This window comes from Polypterus senegalus, chromosome 14 (genome assembly GCF_016835505.1).
Source record: "Polypterus senegalus isolate Bchr_013 chromosome 14, ASM1683550v1, whole genome shotgun sequence".
Lineage (NCBI taxonomy): Eukaryota > Metazoa > Chordata > Cladistia > Polypteriformes > Polypteridae > Polypterus > Polypterus senegalus.
This window is the reverse complement of record NC_053167.1, coordinates 123,277,234-123,295,392: the sequence shown is the minus strand read 5'-3', so window position 1 is coordinate 123,295,392 and position 18,159 is coordinate 123,277,234. Positions and strand designations below refer to the sequence as shown.

The window sequence follows — 18,159 nt, the reverse complement described above, 5'->3', positions numbered from 1 at the left end:
TCAGGAAGCCAAAAAAGAAAGAAGAGAAAGGAAGAGGAGGATAAGAAAAAAACAAGACAGGGGTAAGTGATAAATTACACACATAAAATAGCTCTACTTGTCTTGTACAAATGGTGCAATTTTGCAGCAGGTAGGCTATCAGAAATATGTACAGTATGGCTATGCTGTGGTTCCTTTGCGTGCGTTTGTGCGTGCGGGGGGCCTCCATGTACATTTTGCTTGGGGCCCCCAAATTCCTTCAAACGGCCCTGTCTCTAAGTTATATTGAACAGGAAAAAACTAAGTAAATGAAACACGGGAAAATTGTCAAATGTGGTGGTGCTTCTGGTCAGTCTCATGAAGGTTCATATTTGGGCTTAGGTGGTGGTGACCTGTGGTGCTTGCAAAAGGTGCTTGGCACACAGGCAATTATAAAAGGTGCCTTAATTGTTTTATATTATATTATATTATATATTATATTATTTTATATCTCAGGCGTTTTAATTAATAGAACATTTTCTACACATGTGCTTTTGGTTGTGTATTATATCAAAGTGGCAGCTGGATAATCATAAAATATGATGTGTAGGCATGAGTGGAGTTTATAGGGGGATAGGGGCATAACCCCTCCACCAATGATGCACAATCTATTGGAATGTATTTTTGTAATGCATTTAGTAATAAGATGGATTACATGTATCATTCCAAAAGATGGCGCATCACAAACATTTGTGGTAATGAAATGCATTGCATTTGTTATTCCAACAAATGGCACATCACAAGCAATTGCAGCAATAAAATGCATTGCATTTGTCATTCCAACAGATGGTGAAGCACAAACATTAGTACTGCTTTTATGAATCCCATATCAAATGGCATATAAAAGAGACATAGCAACCAGATGAACACACAGACACCTGTCCTTTTTTTAAGGTGGATATTTATGCCATTTGAAATATGAACATGACTAATGTAAATACTTTGCTTTAAATTTGTATTTACACTGCTTCATCTTTCATAAAACTAAAACAAAACCACAGCAACACGAGAAACAACAATAGCAAAATTGATCATAATCCTTCAAGGTGAGAGTGTGCTCTGGTGAAGAAGATCTCCTGGGGAGACATTTGGCAGGTGGAACCCCAACACATCAGGTTCGTGATGCAATCAGTCTATGATATCCCACCAAACCCAGATAGCCTGTTTGTCTGGGGCAAACGTGATGCGCCATCTTGTCCTCTGTGCCCCGGAAAAGGAATCTGGAGCACAGCAGAATACATTTACTTGGCTATCAATAACACCAAAAGCCACCGTTCAGGCAAATTACTGTTCATCTTTGTCAGAGCGGAAAGGAGCCACAGGAGAGAATGCCAGGAGGCCTACTCATGACAACTTTAGGTTGGCAGTCAACCTGGGGAGACAGCTCAAGGTCTTAGACACCACAGTAACAACAACGTTGAGGCCAGACATGATCCTACTGCCAATACAAACCCTCTTCAGTTTGCTTCAGGCTCTTCTCCTGGCTCACTAGATATGCCTTCACATGGACCTCACAGTGAAGAAATCCCAGGAAATGCTGAAGTAGATTGCTCAAAATATTTATTTGGGTTGCAGAGGGAATCCATGACTTCATTATATTATCAACATTATTTGTGGCTACACTGCATTTTATAAATGCTAGTGTAGTATAAAGTATTAAAATAGTGCTTGGGCAAACTTTATTCAGCTTTAAATAGCATGATATTGCTATAATGTTTATTTTTATTAGTCCGTGTTCTGTTGGGCTTTCTCAATGCTATTTGCAGTTTATGATGTCTGATGCGTAAAAAAAGCAAAGCCAGAATTTATTTTATTTTAGCAGGGGCTAAACTGGCATTTACAGCTCAGGTCAAATCCATGCCATGAGGAATCTGCTCCATTGCATCTGAACACTTAACTTGCTTCTGATGGACACATTAATCTAACCATTGCTATGACAAATTGAGCAACATGTATTAAATAAAATCACTTGTTGATTCGCAAACACATTGGCAATGTGAGACTGAAAGAGACAAGTTAGGCATTTCAAGAAATTCATAACCCTGAGTGCTGTGAAGAATGGTTTTGACCTGCTAGGATGCTATTTTGGCCATATTTTTTAACAGAATCATATTATTATTAGGGTGGCGCAGTGGTAGTGCTGCTGCCTCACAGTTAGGAGACCCGGGTTCACTTCCTGGGTCCTCCCTGTGTTGAGTTTGCATGTTCTCCCCGTGTCTGTGTGGGTTTCCTTCCAAAGACAATGCAGGTTAGGTGGATTGGCGATTCTAAATTGGCCCTAGTGTGTGCTTTGTGTGTGTCCTGCAGTGGGTTGGTTGCTGCCTTGTGCCTCGGATTGGCTCCAGCAGACCCCCATGACCCTGTGATTGGATTCAGCAGGTTGGATAATGGATGGATGGATATTATTATTATTTTTTGCTTTGGCTTGTCACTTGTTTATTTTTATCATGACGACGATCATGTCAATGCATCACAATTTTGTAGGTGCTTATGTAGGTGACTGTGGCTCTGTCTGTTTCTGTAAAAAAAAGAAACTATTGTGGTGAATCCGGGTAGTCTGTCATATAAAACTGCTGCCTTCCATGTTGACTTGGACCACCACCTGTCCTGTTTGGTGCCATCTCTCCCATCTGGGGTTTCCCTCAGTCTTCCAGAGGTCATGACACTCTTGATACTTTATTAAAATTGTAAAATGTACTTTTATAATTATGGCACCATATTAACATATTCAAGTTCAAGTTCAGATTTACTGTCATCTGACAAGTGATACTTATAAACGGCCATGAATACAAATACACACAATGAACAACATCAGTTATTACAAGAAACACAGCTCAAGTGGTCCTATGACCTGGATATGAAACCCATCCTTGATTACCAGAAACGATACCAGACATTTAACATAACCAGATGAGCATGGCAAATGAGGGCAAAACACACATAAAGCAACGGATGGTGTAAAGGTGCTTAGTGCTTTTATTAAAAACCCACTAAACAAAACAGTGTTCCAGAGTGCAGTGCAGCATCATCATTAAATAAATAATCCATTAAAATAAAAAGTGAATTAGTGGAGGTTAAAAACAATTCAACAAATATCTCTATTATAATAAAAAATCTTGCAAAGAGAGACAAGACGTGACTTTCTCAAAGAGACACTTTCACGTCCCACGAGATGAGACTTTGTGCCAACAGATTTAACCACGCCTGGGGCTGGAAATTAAAGGCAAAGAGTAGATAAGGAAGTAGAATATCGTAAAGAATTCAAAAACACTGGCGCGATACACATGCAAAGCAGGTTAGAGATAATGGAAGTACAAAAATTCGAAAGTCTCAAAAAAATGATAGTAAGGGTCGCATTAGTGCAAACAAACGGAAATTATTACCCGGTGAAATAACGGGAAAAGAGATCGAATATATTGTTTGGATTTAAACTTTAAGTCGGAGACTTGTAGATCGTCTAATTCGTGTTGCCATCAGGGAAAAGTAGTGTTTCTTCCCAATGAAGAGGGCTATCCACAAGAATTAAAATATTTGTTGTTTGGTTAAAGTGAAATCCAGCAAGAGACAATTTCAAGCCCCGCGAGACAAGACTTTATGCAAAGAGATTTGGAAAAGTATTGCCCACATCTAAAACATTTACAACGACATACACGGTTCAATCATTTCTCATTTGTGTGAATGCTATTGTCAGACACAGTTAATGTGGAGAGAAAGAAATGATAATCATTCACGGGCAGTTATAGATTGTCACGATATAATTCCAAATACGACGAAAAGGTAAAAGCGACACGAGATTGAATACATGTACATGGGTGATATGACAGAAGTATGCAGAGGATGGCTGGGGGAGAAGAGAGAAAAGACAGCGAGACAAAAGGACAGCTGCTGTACAGGCTTTGAATGTTCGAAGCGCTGTACGAGATTCAGTTCACGCGACACGGCAGCAACAGCAATCCAGCAGCTGATCGAGCAAATAGGAGGTAAAAAAAAACTATATGTTTCCCATTGTAACACCATTTAAGAGGGGGTTTCGGAGGAGTGACCGTGTCTTCTTGAGTTGCGTTCAGCCCACCTCTTCACAACGTGAGGTGGCAGAGATGCGAAGTGGCTGGCGCGTAGCGCAGGCCAGGGTGGTTGGTGAGTGAAGCGAGCAGGGGGCGAAGCTGCCTAGTTACTTTAAAAGCAATGACATTAAAAACCAGACACAGTCCATAAAAAACAGTGAGTCCCATTGCTTCCCTTCGACCCTTGCGGGGAGACGCCGTCACTCGGGCCGCTCCTAATCCCAAGAAAGCACTCAGTAGGAGTGTCCCTTTCACAGCCTCTGGCTCCCACATCCCTGAGGCTCTCTCCCAACCACCTGCCTCACTCCATAAGCTCAGCTGCTCTCACACTCCATCTCTGCCTCTACCTCTCTGTCTTCCTTTTCCTTTTAACCTCCTTCATGGTAAGAGTCTACCTCTCTCTGTCACTGGCCAGTCTGTTTTCTCCTTTCCTCCGATCTCCTTTCTTTTCTCCCCTCTTGCATGTAAAACAGGAACCAAGTGCAAGGACATCAGCTGCTGCATAGGAACCACTCTCACCATGTTACAATGCAAACACAAAGACGTGAGTGCAGCAATCAGAACCATTTATTAAAATGGCCACCTTTACCAGCCACAGACCCCAATTTACCACACTGCGCCCTGAAGACTGTTTCTGGATCTGCTGGTCAGACATTTGGGGCTTTTTCTTTACCATAATGAGGATTCTTTTGTCATGAGCAGTGGAGGTCTTCCTTGCCCTACCAATCCCTTTGTGATTACTGAGCTCACCGGTGTGCTTCTTCTTCTTGATGATATGCCAGACAGTTGATTTTGGTCATCCTAAGGTTTTACTGATGTCTCCAATGGTTTTATTCTCGTTTTTCAGCCTCATAACGGCTTCTCTGACTTTCATTGGCACAGCTCTTGTCCACATGTTGAAAAATGACAACTACAGACCCCTAAGGGTAGAAGGAAGTCTTGTTTCACTGTCTTGTTTCACTACTATGTGGGCGAAGCCATGGGGAATGGCTAGTGTGTGTATATATATTGTAAAAAGGTGCTACATATGCACCCGACCTGACAGAGCTTGGACACGGGAGGCACACATACAAAATAAATAAACTTTTATTTTTCTTCAGCTGGAGGGCATGTCTTCCCCGTGTCCCCCAGCCACAACACAGTCCCAAAGAACCAACACACAAAAGTAAAGCACTATTCCTTTGCACCACCACTCCTCCCAGGCAACCTCATCCTCCTCCACCTGACTCCAGCTGCTGAGTGGTGGTTGGTGATTCCTTTTATTGGGTACCCAGAAGTGCTCCAGGTGCTTGACTGCCGACATCCGGCTCCGCTTCTGGGTGTGGCGAGACCAGCGCTCAGAAGGCTGCTGCAGCACCCACTTGTGGCACCTGCAGAACCCAACAGGGCTACACAACACTCCAAACCCCATGAAGCCCTGGGAGAGTCCGAGGCACCGCCGCAACCCAGGGAGGCTGCCATCTGGCATTCAGGGGGAGATATTTTGTTTCTAATGCTTGCTCGCCTGGAACATATATATATATATATATATATATATATATATATATATATATATATATATATATATATATATATATATATATATGTTTGTTTAATATTAATTTGTTTAACTGCATGTTTTTACTTAGGTTAAAGTATGAAAGTCCAGTACCATTTGCTCCCTTAGATGTAGCCACAGTAATTTAAGAAAAAACAAAAAAAAAACAAGGGGTATTGATATCAGGAATGAATCAATCACAAGATATTACGCTGCATTTTGATGTTCACTCACCATTGAGGCGGAACACATTAAATCTGAAAAAAGCCACCAAAAAAGCTTACAGATGTTTCATCTACTTGACGGAAAAGAAGCCAGCTGTACATGGCTGCTGCATCAAAAATGCACAGAATTCTGTTGTGGAAAGATAGGAATGTAGAAAATCATTTTTTCATTTGTTTGCTGGTTTTCAGCTGACCAGCACATCTGGCCGCTTGCAGTGTGCTGGTCAAGTTGTGCAGTGTGGGCATTCTGTGTATTCTTTCCATTTTATGGCAACTTGATCTTTTTCATCTCAAAGCTATTCGATTCTAAACTGTCAGGTGCTGCCATTGAAATTTATGTAGCTCATACAGTAGCTAGGAATTTTTTCTGAGGTCTTTGCGATGCTTTCACTTTTTTTTTTTGGTAATGTTTAAATCTATATCGCTGTACAGTCAGACCTCTGTATCAGTGGGGAAATGCGGATGCTCAAGTCCCTTATATAACATGGCATAGTATTTGCACATAACCTACGCACATCAACCTATACTACTTTAAATGATCTCTAGATTACTTATGATACCAAATACAATCTAAATGCTATGGCAATACTTGTTATACTGCACTGTTCAGGGAATAATAATTTCAGCACATGACAGACCACTTTTTAAAAGATCTTTATTTTCTTGTCGAAATATAGTACTTTACACTCCCTCATAGCATTTGAGGGATTGCTTTGACTACTTAATTGCTTTTTGCAGGAACAATTTTTTCACAGAAACAAATGCACAATGTGACGCCAAGGTCCTCACAGCACCTTGTCGACTGAACTGCTTTTATTTAAAGAAACACGGGGCAGTGCTTGTTATTGATAATAACAGTTTTGTCGGTTGAAGCATTAGTATTTCGCTTACAGTGTACTTATTACCTACAGATGGTCTTTATGTGTCCAAGTAGTGTTTCTAGCTCTGCACAGCTTTTTGCATGAGTATGTGCTGTGTATAGATAAGTTGGCAGTTTAAAGCCGCTGCCCTGGCCAGGGTTCTATGGGCTGACGTACGGACTAACTTATATTGGATTGTGAAGGGGGGAAGCATCAGTTTAAGGGGAGATTGATTTCAATTTGGTTATTGATTGTTCAGTCTTCTTTGTTTGAGTGTCTTTATTTTCTGGAATTACATGCATGTCTTTTGTGCTGTGTTAAACAGCTGCAGTACTGCAGGAAGCACAAAGATTGAAACCCTTTTCCTAAACTGGCAACTGGTAGCACTCAGAAGCCGAGGTAGGATTGGTGAGCGAGAAAAGGCTTTCATTTTATAAAGGAGGTGATTGCCGGAGAACGAGGTCGATTCATCAGCGTTGAGTAAGGGTGCTTCGTGTGAGCAGAGCTAGCCAACTGAAGAGCAGTGTGGTGGCACAGTAATTGGATGTGATATAAGAGCTGTATAAGTTTATATAAGTTTACTCCTATGCACCATTTTATTCACCTACTATCGTGGAAGACTATGACTACGAATCACTTCATTCATATGGATTCAGTGTAGTGCTTGGTGTGTGGCAAGTTCAAGTTCTTCTTTTTTGAACTTTCTGGAATTTTTTTATATTTTCGATCTGCAGATGTCTGCAGATATGGAGCTTCAGCTGTATTTTTTAAGAGGATGCCTATGTCAGAGGGTATCACAATGATCTGATGCCAATTGAGAAAGACCAGCATCTTTTTGTATCATTGTTTTTTATCACTTGCATTTTCACAAGTCGTCAGCAAAAGAGGGACAAACATTATTAGTTAGGTAAGTGAATGTCAAAAAACAATCTTTTCAGCACCTATTTTTCTAAGCTAATACTTCTTTACGTGAGGTAATATGGTAGTTTTTTTTTTTTTAGCAGCAAACTTCCTGTAGTTATAAACAAAGAACAGCAAGCTAAGGTTTGTTTTATGAATGAGTGGGAGCTGATTGGAATATTAGCCTTAATGTTAAAGAAACTGGAGTAATAAACTACAAAAAGGAATCAGAGAAGTCGTCCTGTGCAATCAGACAAACGGCAAGCAAAGCTACCTTAATGAACTCAGACATTTTTATTGTGTCCTTTGATTAGAATGGGACACCGTTTGTCTTAGTTTGGACAGCAAGCTTGTCTGAAGTACAGTGGATTACATTTTTAATTGCAAAATGAAAAGATAAAGGATTGTTAGCTTAAGAACAAAATACATGTTTTTCATGTAAACTTGATAAGCTTGTTAGCCTTGTGTCCTCTTGATAAATAGCAGGATATTTGATATATTTACAGCTCTGCGAAAGATCTGTACCATGTTTACTATTTGTGCGTGTCATACACTGCATGTTTTGGCAAGAAACAAGTACTGTATTATTAAAATGGTAATCCACTTTTATAATTACACATCAATAATTACGAATGTCTTGCTGATACATTGAAAAAAAATCTAACAAAAAAATTAATTAAAAATGATTAAAAAGCAAAATGTATATGTGCCTGTATATTTATATTTAAGTAGTGTTTAATTACCAATATCAATTAAATGACTGTGTGAGTGAGTGTATATAACTACTTCAATAAAATTTTAATTCAGATAGGTACATTACAGAAAAAATTAAACAATATGACACCTTGTATTTATTTTCTTTTATGGATAAATATTTTGTGCATATAAAGGATTTTTATTTATTTTACTACTTTTATGGATACTGCACAATACGCTAACAAAATTTCATTTTGTTCATAAAAAAATTAATAGTCAACACCCCTGGACTATAGTTTTATTTAAAAAATACCAAAATTAAAACTTGAATATAGCACATAAGGCTTCTATGTGTCTGGTTATGAGGGAGCTTTGCGTGAAAAGTTTTTTAAATGGATAAAGAAAAAATAATTGGTATTGGAGTCGGCCGATCCAGTAACTTGAAAGCGATTATTGGTATCGGTGTTAGATGGTAGAGAGTCCTGTGCACATTTAGGCAAATTCTAATATGGCTTCACCGTACTTTTCATGCCATAAACACCACTGAATACAAATATGCTATTAAAGAAATGCAACACAAAAGAAATGAAAATTTTGAAACATAAAAAGAGATACATAAAGAATTATAATAATCAAAAATATGTATATAGTGTGACACTAATTCTTTCATGTCCTGAAATTTTACATTGGATAGAAAACAGATGCATCCTTTGTGAAAAAAACGTAATTATCTAACTACATTAATTAAACATATTTATTTACTTCTGATCATTTTGATTAAGAAGTACTGAAAACTCACTATATAAATGATTGCGTTTTTTTAACCCCTGCAGACTCCGACACAACAACAGCACCTGCACAATGACAACTCTAGCATTAAGATGGTACTTTTGCCGCACCCATGAATGAGGTAGAAAGTCCATTTGCATCCCTCTTTATTTTATCAGTATGTAAATCAAGAAAGCACAAACTTATCTGAATGAGTGAGAAATGAAAAGACTTCAGATACAACTGCTTTTTTTAGTTATCTATTACCTGAACAGGCTTAACATGATAAGGCTTCTCTGCATCTTAATTATGTATTATAAGTATATATTCTTAGATATAAAACACTCAGCTGCACCCATACTCAGAATATACAGACACATGCAAAAGTATATTAAAATGACTATATATATTATACCATTATTACACATAATTTCTGCATTCATTAAGAGGGCTTAAGCACTCCATTTATACAAATAGGTAACTTTGTTAACAAAGCTGACTATTCTTTATTAAGACTTATTCACACCTTTATGCTATGAATAAAAAGCAAATATACACTATGTATGAACTGCGTATATATTTCATGTAGAAAAGTACAAATTTTAACACTACATGTCAATTTTATAATATTCTTTACACTACAAATACAATCTATATGTTCAAAATACTTTGAAATACTAGAATTACTTCATTATGAAATTGCATTAGCTCTGTGTGTGTGTGTGTGTGCGGCCCTGAAGTGGTTTGCACCCCCGGGGGAGCTGTTTCCGGTCTTAATATATAATATAAGTGGTTTTAAGAATTCCTTTACAATTTAAATTAATAAATTAAACACTGATAAGTCATACAGTTGTACCAGTGACCTGGGGGTTACAATAAGGTTACCATCCCACTAACATGTAAAAAGTGAGATTTGGGGAGGAACTGGAAAAACTGGGGAAACCCTGAAAGTGGCTGTTAAACTGACAAAGATATAATTAAGACATACAGCACAACATCTTATTTGGATCACATAAAGGTAGCATGATGTTTTGTGGACCGAACTTTACTTGTCCCCAGTAAATCTGGCTTTTACAAAGGCTCGTTAGTTAGATAGATAGATAGATAGATAGATAGATAGATAGATAGATAGATAGATAGATAGATAGATAGATAGATATGAAAGGCAATATATAATAGATAGATAGATAGATAGATAGATAGATAGATAGATAGATATGAAAGGCAATATATAATAGATAGATAGATAGATAGATAGATAGATAGATAGATAGTCAACAAGTTACTTAAAGCAGTTATACTAAACGATGTGATGCAAAGAATGAAAATGTAAACTTGCATATGATGACGGTTATTAGCGTCACATTTAACTTTGCATTATAAAACAATGAAATCAACCTCATGATATATGTTCCTGCAGTTTTTTTCAGTTTTCTTTTCTTTAAAAAGAAGGAAAACAGGACCCCAAGGTGCTGTTTCTTGACACACTTTTCCTGAATGATCCGTTGGTTGAAAGTGTCCGTGTTGTCAGAGAGGATGTGCAGCATTGTTCAAAATGGACCTCAAATTTGAAAGGATTTTGTAATCTATTTGTATATGTTACATTGCCTATTTTAGCTCAAAGTACTACATTTTAATAAAAAAGATTATTACACAAAAATTAGTCTTATTATTAAATTATGATAACTTAATGAATTAGCCCTGTGATGCTCAGTTGGGTTATGCAGCTTTAAAAATACACAGGTGGATGAATGGAGGGATACTTTATTCCCTGACTGGTTGATAGTTTAAATTACATTAGGTGAATAAAATGCTCTGTAAAACTTTACTAGAAGAATGCAATACTATTATGAATTTAATTGTGATTAATTTGAGTTGAGTTAGTCTCTTGAAATAATTGTGACTGATTATTACAGCTCATTGCTTTTTTAATAAATTTACCTATTTCACAATATAATAAATAGCTACTACAAAAGGCAGGGGATACAATAGACTAAAATACATAACTATGCATGGAGAGAAGTTGGCTTGTAGGAATACTATCTGCAGTGAAACAATCCACATAAAGCAACCACGAGTCCAATAAAAATAAATCTTCATCCATCTCACAATAAAATTGTAATATGTGGCCAAAGCTGCACTAAGTTCAGTATTCCAAGATTTCCATGTTTAGATGAATGACAAACACAAGTTGGACTATTATTATTATTTGACTGATAACCTTATCCAAGGCAACTTACAAAACCTGACATACAATTATTTACACTTTTTTTGTAAATTACTTGGGGGTCACACGGTGTCAGTAGCAAGATTTGAACCCACGGCCACCATGTATAAACTCCAGAACCTTAACCACTACGTCACACTGCCTGCTGTTTGTCTGCTTATTATATATACTCTCTATGTCCTTCTATCAAATCAAAAATTGATCATATTTTGACAGAAGAAAAGGATAGACGGAAACTATATTTTTATAAGGACACATTTACTGCTATTATCCTAAGAATATTTGAACAATTACTTCAGAGTAAAAACAGAATTTTACAAAAATAAGTAAATACCTTTGGCATAGAATATCAATTAAGGTGGGTTTTAATGCTTTAAAATTATATCATATGCAAGATGTTCAGGTAGTAAGGTATGCCAGAGAGTGGTGACGTGCAAATAAGAATTTCGCTGTTCATGTGACATTAATGACTTTCTCTATCTCTCTTTATATATTGTCGCAGGCGGCTGGGTGCCATTCCCAGCCGGGAAGCCTGGAAGGACTGGGAGAGAGATTATACCTTCCCTGGGCCACGAGAGGATAGCCGCCCTTGTTATTATGGGGGTCATGGGAGCCGAGCTGGAAAGCTCAACCCTATAGGGGCCCGGGGCCACTGCCAAGGGGTGCCTGCTGGATCCTAAAGCCCTGGATGCCAGCACTTCAGCCACAACAGGAAGTACTGGCAGAAGGAATTCCAGGGTCACCCGGAGTGCTTCCGGGTGCTCATGCGGCACTTCTGCCACACCAGGAAGTGCCAGAGGAGGTTCATCAAGGGGCACCTGGAGCATAAAAGGGGCCACTTCCCAACAGTCGAGGAGCGGAAGTCAGGAGGAAGCAGACAAGGCTTCATGGAGTGGAGAGAAGACGGCCCAAAGAGGACCATTGAGAGGCCCAAGAAAAGGGTGTTTGGTGCTGGAGCACTGTGTGCTGTGCGGGACTGTGTTGGACCTTGTAAATATTGTAAATAAATCGTGTGTGGTGGACTTAAGAACGGTGTCTGTCTGTCTGTGGTCAGGCTGCTCTCACAATATATATCTATTTATATATATATAGATAGATAGATAGATAGATAGATAGATACTTTACTAATCCCAAGGGGAAATTGATAAATATATATATTTATTAATATATATACACACACACCTGACTGTGCATTTTTAAAGTTAAATAAAATAAAATGATATGAGTGACAGGGTGGCACGGTGGCGCAGTGGTAGAGCTGCTGCCTCACAGGAGACCCAGGTTTGCTTCCAGGGTCCTATCTGCGTGGATTTTGCATGTTCTCCCCGTGTCTGCGTGGGTTACCTCCTACAGTCCAAAGACATGCAGGTTAGGTGGATTGGCGATTCTAAATTGGCCCTAGTGTGTGTTTGTGTGTGTCCTGCGGTGGATTGGCACCCTGCCCAGGATTGGTTCCTGCCCTGTGTTGGCTGGGATTGACTCCAGCAGACCCCCGTGACCCTGTATTTGGATTCAGCAGGTTGGAAAATGGATGGATGGATGAGTGACATACAGCATAAGATTGTGCCACAAGGGCTTAGTGAACACCTGTGTCTGAATGCTTCTACAAAAAGAAAAAGCAAGAAATAGATGAAGATTTAACAACCAAAACTTTAGGCTCTTAACCCTATTGTTTTCTTCCAGTGTTGAAATTTCATTTTTATCTATTTTTCCATTTGTTTAGTGCAAAATTTACTGCGGAAAAAAAAAAAACGTTTTGACGTCAGCAGGTGATTGTGACCAATGTAGCTCTTCTTTTCCCATTCATTTAATATCCCTAACAATCATTGAGTCACGATCTACAAATTCATTTTAATTATGTTACTTAGTGACATTAGCATGATAAATATATATATACATATATATATATATATATACAGTATATATATAAAGTATATATATATATATATGTATGTATTTTATTTAACTTAAGAAAGCACAATGTGATCAATCAGAATATTGATTTGAATGTGTAAAAAGAAAAACATTACCTGGTTGGAAAACCTACAAAAATTAGCAAATGCATTAAAAGTCAATTTTAAGATCCTTTTTTGTGAGGCTGTTTTTATTTTTACTTTTTAATTAGTAATTAGTCATTGGCAGGAGTATTTAATGGAGGAAATACAAATGAGCTTTCATGCAAACAAAATTAAACTAAGTTCCTGCCACCCATTCTTAATTTAAATTCTGTTTGGGTGTTTGGGCGCAGTCTGTGCACTGCCTCTGGATGGGGTGCTGCTCAAATTCACATATGCACTCTTAACAATAAACACTTCTTTAATTGTACTTTGCTGGGTTGTGCCATTCCTTGTAGAACCATCACTTGACAAAGAAACATTTAATTCTGGGAAAGGTTCTCTGCTTGTGAAATTGATTTTTGGGCTTTGAAAAGACTCCTGATAATGCGGGCAAAACAGAAATCTTTGATGTATAATAGGCTATCTAACAGGATACAACAAACAGATCAAGAAAACCCGAACTCAGCCTGCGCCATTGTAGCCAACAAGAGTCCTTTTAAAATCAGGAACCCAGTACATTTGTTATTGTCTAATCATGGCTATTTATGGAGCCTTTTACAGATCTAAATTAATAATGGTTCTTTCCAGAACCTTCATGTGGAGGATTCTTTGCAGTAATATGAACCCCTGCAGAGGATTTGGGAAGGGCATTTCACATGGGTGTAAAGGAACTCTTTGTTGCTGTTTCTGTAACAGAATTGTTTTTCACAAGTCTGAGTTGTTGGCCCATAGCTTAACCACCTATAACCATGAGGACTGGTGGATCGCACTTTGTCTGGCCTCTACCCTAGGACCTGTCTGGCTTGGGTGGCCCTTCCAGCATAGCTCTTTAGGTCTTTGAGGCACTCAAGCTCCCCAACCACGCCAAGGTGGCCATCCAGTTTGGGAGCAGGATGATTCTTTAGAGAACCAAAAATGGTTACCCTACACCACTGTGTTAAGATCCACTTTGACACCTTTATTTTTAAGAGTATAGCCACACTGTTTAAATCATGGAAACAGTTAATTCAATCAATTTATTCACATATGCACTCCTAACAATAAACACTAAAATAAAACAGTTTTTCAGTTTTAAATTGCAGTAGTGTAAGGCACTATATTTAATCCATGACAATAAATTTGGCTTGCTCTTTTGTAAGTTGTTAGGCGATAAGAGTATCAGTTGTATTTTCAGATTCTTTGTGATGGACTCAGGTTAGCTGGTTATGCGTTGGCTCATTTTGTTTCTCATTTTTGTTTGGCTGCTAATCAAGGAAAGAAGGAACAATTAAGAGGTCCGAGTCTTAAATAGCAGGTCAATTAAAAATAAGGCAAAACAAGTAATTTACATGCAAAAATGGGTTGCTAATTAAGAAAAGGGTTAGAATGAAAACCTGTAGCCACTGTGGCCCTCCAGGACCAGAGTTGGAGACCCTGTTACATATTCATAGTTATTTATGGAGCCTGGTACAGATTTAAATTAATAAGCGTTCTTTCTGGAATGTTCACTCGGATGATTGTTTTGTGAAACAAAAGAGTTAGCTTATGGCACTCTGAAAGAGTGAATCAAAAGAGTGTACCTACGCTCTCTAAATCTTGTAAACAGTTAAATCAATCAACCAATTAAGTCTTTCATTTTTAAATTTTAATAGTGTAAGGCACTATAAATAATCTATGAAAATGAATTTGGTTTGTTCTTTATGCAAGTAGTTCAGACAATCAGATGAATTTGTATGTTGTTTGGTGATGCAGTATCTGTTGTGTGCTGCCCTAAGTGCAATTTGTCCTCACCTTGCTGCTTCCATTTATTAAGGGAGAGCAATAATAAATGTATATGAAGCCCAGGCATTCATGCAGAATGTCGTAGGCTGCACACCACAATACCCTAAAACAGTGTTTATCAACCAGTGTGCACCATGAGAGCTACCCTGGTGTGCCTTGGAAAAAATAGTGTAGCACACTTGGGGCTGAACCTGAGAGCAGGGCCATCTTAACACATGGCCATGCTGAGCAGTTGCCTGGTGGTCCCCACGGGTATAAGGGCCCCATGCTAATCTATTTATGTTGTGACTTGCTGAGTGGTTGTGTAGGTAGGGGTCTCAGTGCACTGCTTTGCCCGGGGTCCTATAATATTGTGAAGATGGCCCTGCCTGAGAGGAACAACGCCCTCGGGTGGTCCAGACCAGTGTGAGGAGGACAGGACTACCTGAAGGAACTGGCATAAAAGCAGCACAACGATCGCTATATTGCAGACACAACACTACGAGCACTTCAAACGTGTCCCCTGGCTGCTAGAGCCGATCTGCCTACTGTAGGTGTGGGGTCACCAGTGAATCTTACTGGACCGGTGGATAGTAGGCATATGAGTTACCTCTGAGGCAGAGAGGGGCGGGCAAAAGGGCTAAGCAGCATGGCGGTGCCAGCAAAGTGCTCACTAAGTGTTGTGTCTACGAGCGCTGATCTCGATCTGCTTTTCTACCATCTCCTCTGGTAGCGCCACCCCTTCGGACAGTTGAGCACATGTATGATATATAATGTGTTTGTGGTTAGTAGAATATAGTGGTGTGCCTTGGGATTTTTTTGGTTACAAAAAGTGTGTTTGTCGCTTTGTGTCAGTCAGGAGAGCTACGTCCAGGTGCTATTTGTGGATTACAGCTCAGCTTTTCATACAATTATTCCTGACATTCTCATCACCAAACTGGTCACTCTTGGCCTCCCCCCTCTCACATGTGTCTGGATAAAAGACTTTCTTACCAACTGGCTCCAGACTGTGAGACTCGGCCCCCACCACTCCTCCATTCGCACACTGAACACCGGTACCCCACAAGGCTGTGTGCTGAGCCCCTTCTGTACTGTCTCTACACCCATGACTGCAGTCTGGCCCACATCAACAACCCGTTTTCATTCTAACTTTATTCTTAATTGGTGACTAGTTTTTCCTTCTATTTAACTCCTTTTCCTTTTATTTTAATTAATAATAATAACAATTCTTTACATTTATATAGCACTTTTCTCACTACTCAAAGCACTCTCCACACAGGGATGACCCAGGAAGCGAACCCACAATCTCCTTACTGCAAAGCAGCAGCACTATCACTGTGTCACCTGGGTGGATGTTGTTCAAGATTTGTTCCCCTGATCGTTCCTCAGAATTGCTTCATTTCTTTCCTTAACTCTTTGAGGGCTGAATATTTTTTCCAGTTTTCTGAACAGCACACAATGCAATGGTTTCACACATAAATCAGTAGAAAACATTTTTTTCTGCGTGCCGTGGCTGCTGTCAGCACCAGTTCGGCGACTTTGGCAGCAGCGGCTGCACGGGGGCAGCTCAATGACCAGCAGGGATACACAATGGTCTGGCTGCCTGGCTGTCTTCGCACAACAGTAGCAGATGCAGTGTGACACAATCTGGTTTGTATCTCTTGCCATCGTAAGAGGCAGTCCTCCCAGGTGAATGTTGGCGTAGATGCGTTAGCTACACAGACATGTTCAGCACCATGATCAGCTGACGCTGGCCCCTCACTTTCGTTTTCGATCTCCAGATCAGTTACATTAAAATCCAACAACTCAGAGTCTGACTCAGCAATATGATACACCAAATGTCGTCCACAGAGTATTTTGCTTTGTTCATTTGCTTTGGTCTTTCGCCAGATGTTGATGCCATTTGAGGGGTTGTTTGCTCTTCGCTACTCATGCACACACATGAAGTCTCGGTCAAACCAATAAAGCTAACTTTAAAGAGAGTCGAACTAAAACACGGTTTACAGCTGGTTACTGTCCTCTACCCCTGAATTTTGACAAAAGTCGACAATCGCCCTGAAAGAGTTAAATGGCACCCAAACAGAAATGAAATGTGAAGTGAGTAAGTGAACAGAAGACTAACTTAGGGCTCGTTTATACTTCACGCTCAGAACACGTACACGCACACATCATGGCTGCCGTGTGTTCCCACCGTTCATTTGACGCGTCCTCTGAGCAGGTCCTCAGAAATTAACACAATGCGTGTGCGAGTTGCAGTACCAGCAAAAAGTCAGGGGGCGCAGTGTGATAAAAGTTGGAATATGACGTCAGACTCTCTATTTACTATCTACTGTACATGTGACAGAAAACTACTTTGAAGATCTTACGGGATCGATGTGCGCCCTTCGATGTTTGGTGAATGGTTCGATGTGGTGAAGCAAAATGCTGACATACAGATGCATTCGTGGTGCTTTTATATTCAAGCATTGCATATACCCGATCGTAATGACACGATACATTTTAAAAGTCTCACATACCATTTGTGCTGTCTTTTTTTTTCTCCTTACCTGACAGCAGTGGAAAAAAGCAATAGATCACCACACAGATCACATTAAATTATCATATTCTAACTCTCTCCACATTTAGAATCCTTAGATTTATATTTGATATCACTTTCATGATGAAATGCATTAAAGTGTGTATGTTACATTTTGCAGATAAATCGTTAATTTTGTTTAAATAATGAAAACTGTTAATAAATACACACATGGAGGTGACATGGTGGCGGAGCGGCAGTGCTGTTGTCTCGCAAGGAGTCACGTTGCAGGTATTCCTGCTGGGTTTCCACAGTGTTTTCCTGTTTCCTTCCAAATATATGCAGATTTGGTGACACTAAAATGACCCTAGTGTATGTGAGTGCTTGTATTTACCTTGCGATGAGCTGATGCCCGGTCTAGGGATTGTTTCTGCCTTGTGACCAATGCTTGCTGGAATGGGCACATCCCTGGATTGATGGATTTAAGCATTAAACATCCTTTTCAGAGATATTGCAGTAAGTTGTCATCGGAATTTAATGGGTGTTCCAGGCA

At 39.2% G+C, this 18,159-nt stretch overlaps 1 protein-coding gene across 1 annotated transcript in view; it reads right to left on the bottom strand.

The window, feature by feature from the left end:
- brinp3a.1 (bone morphogenetic protein/retinoic acid inducible neural-specific 3a, tandem duplicate 1) overlaps nucleotides 1–18,159 on the bottom strand; it is a 171,328-nt gene that overhangs the window by 134,063 nt on the left and 19,106 nt on the right. The gene's annotated exons all lie outside the window — the stretch shown is intronic.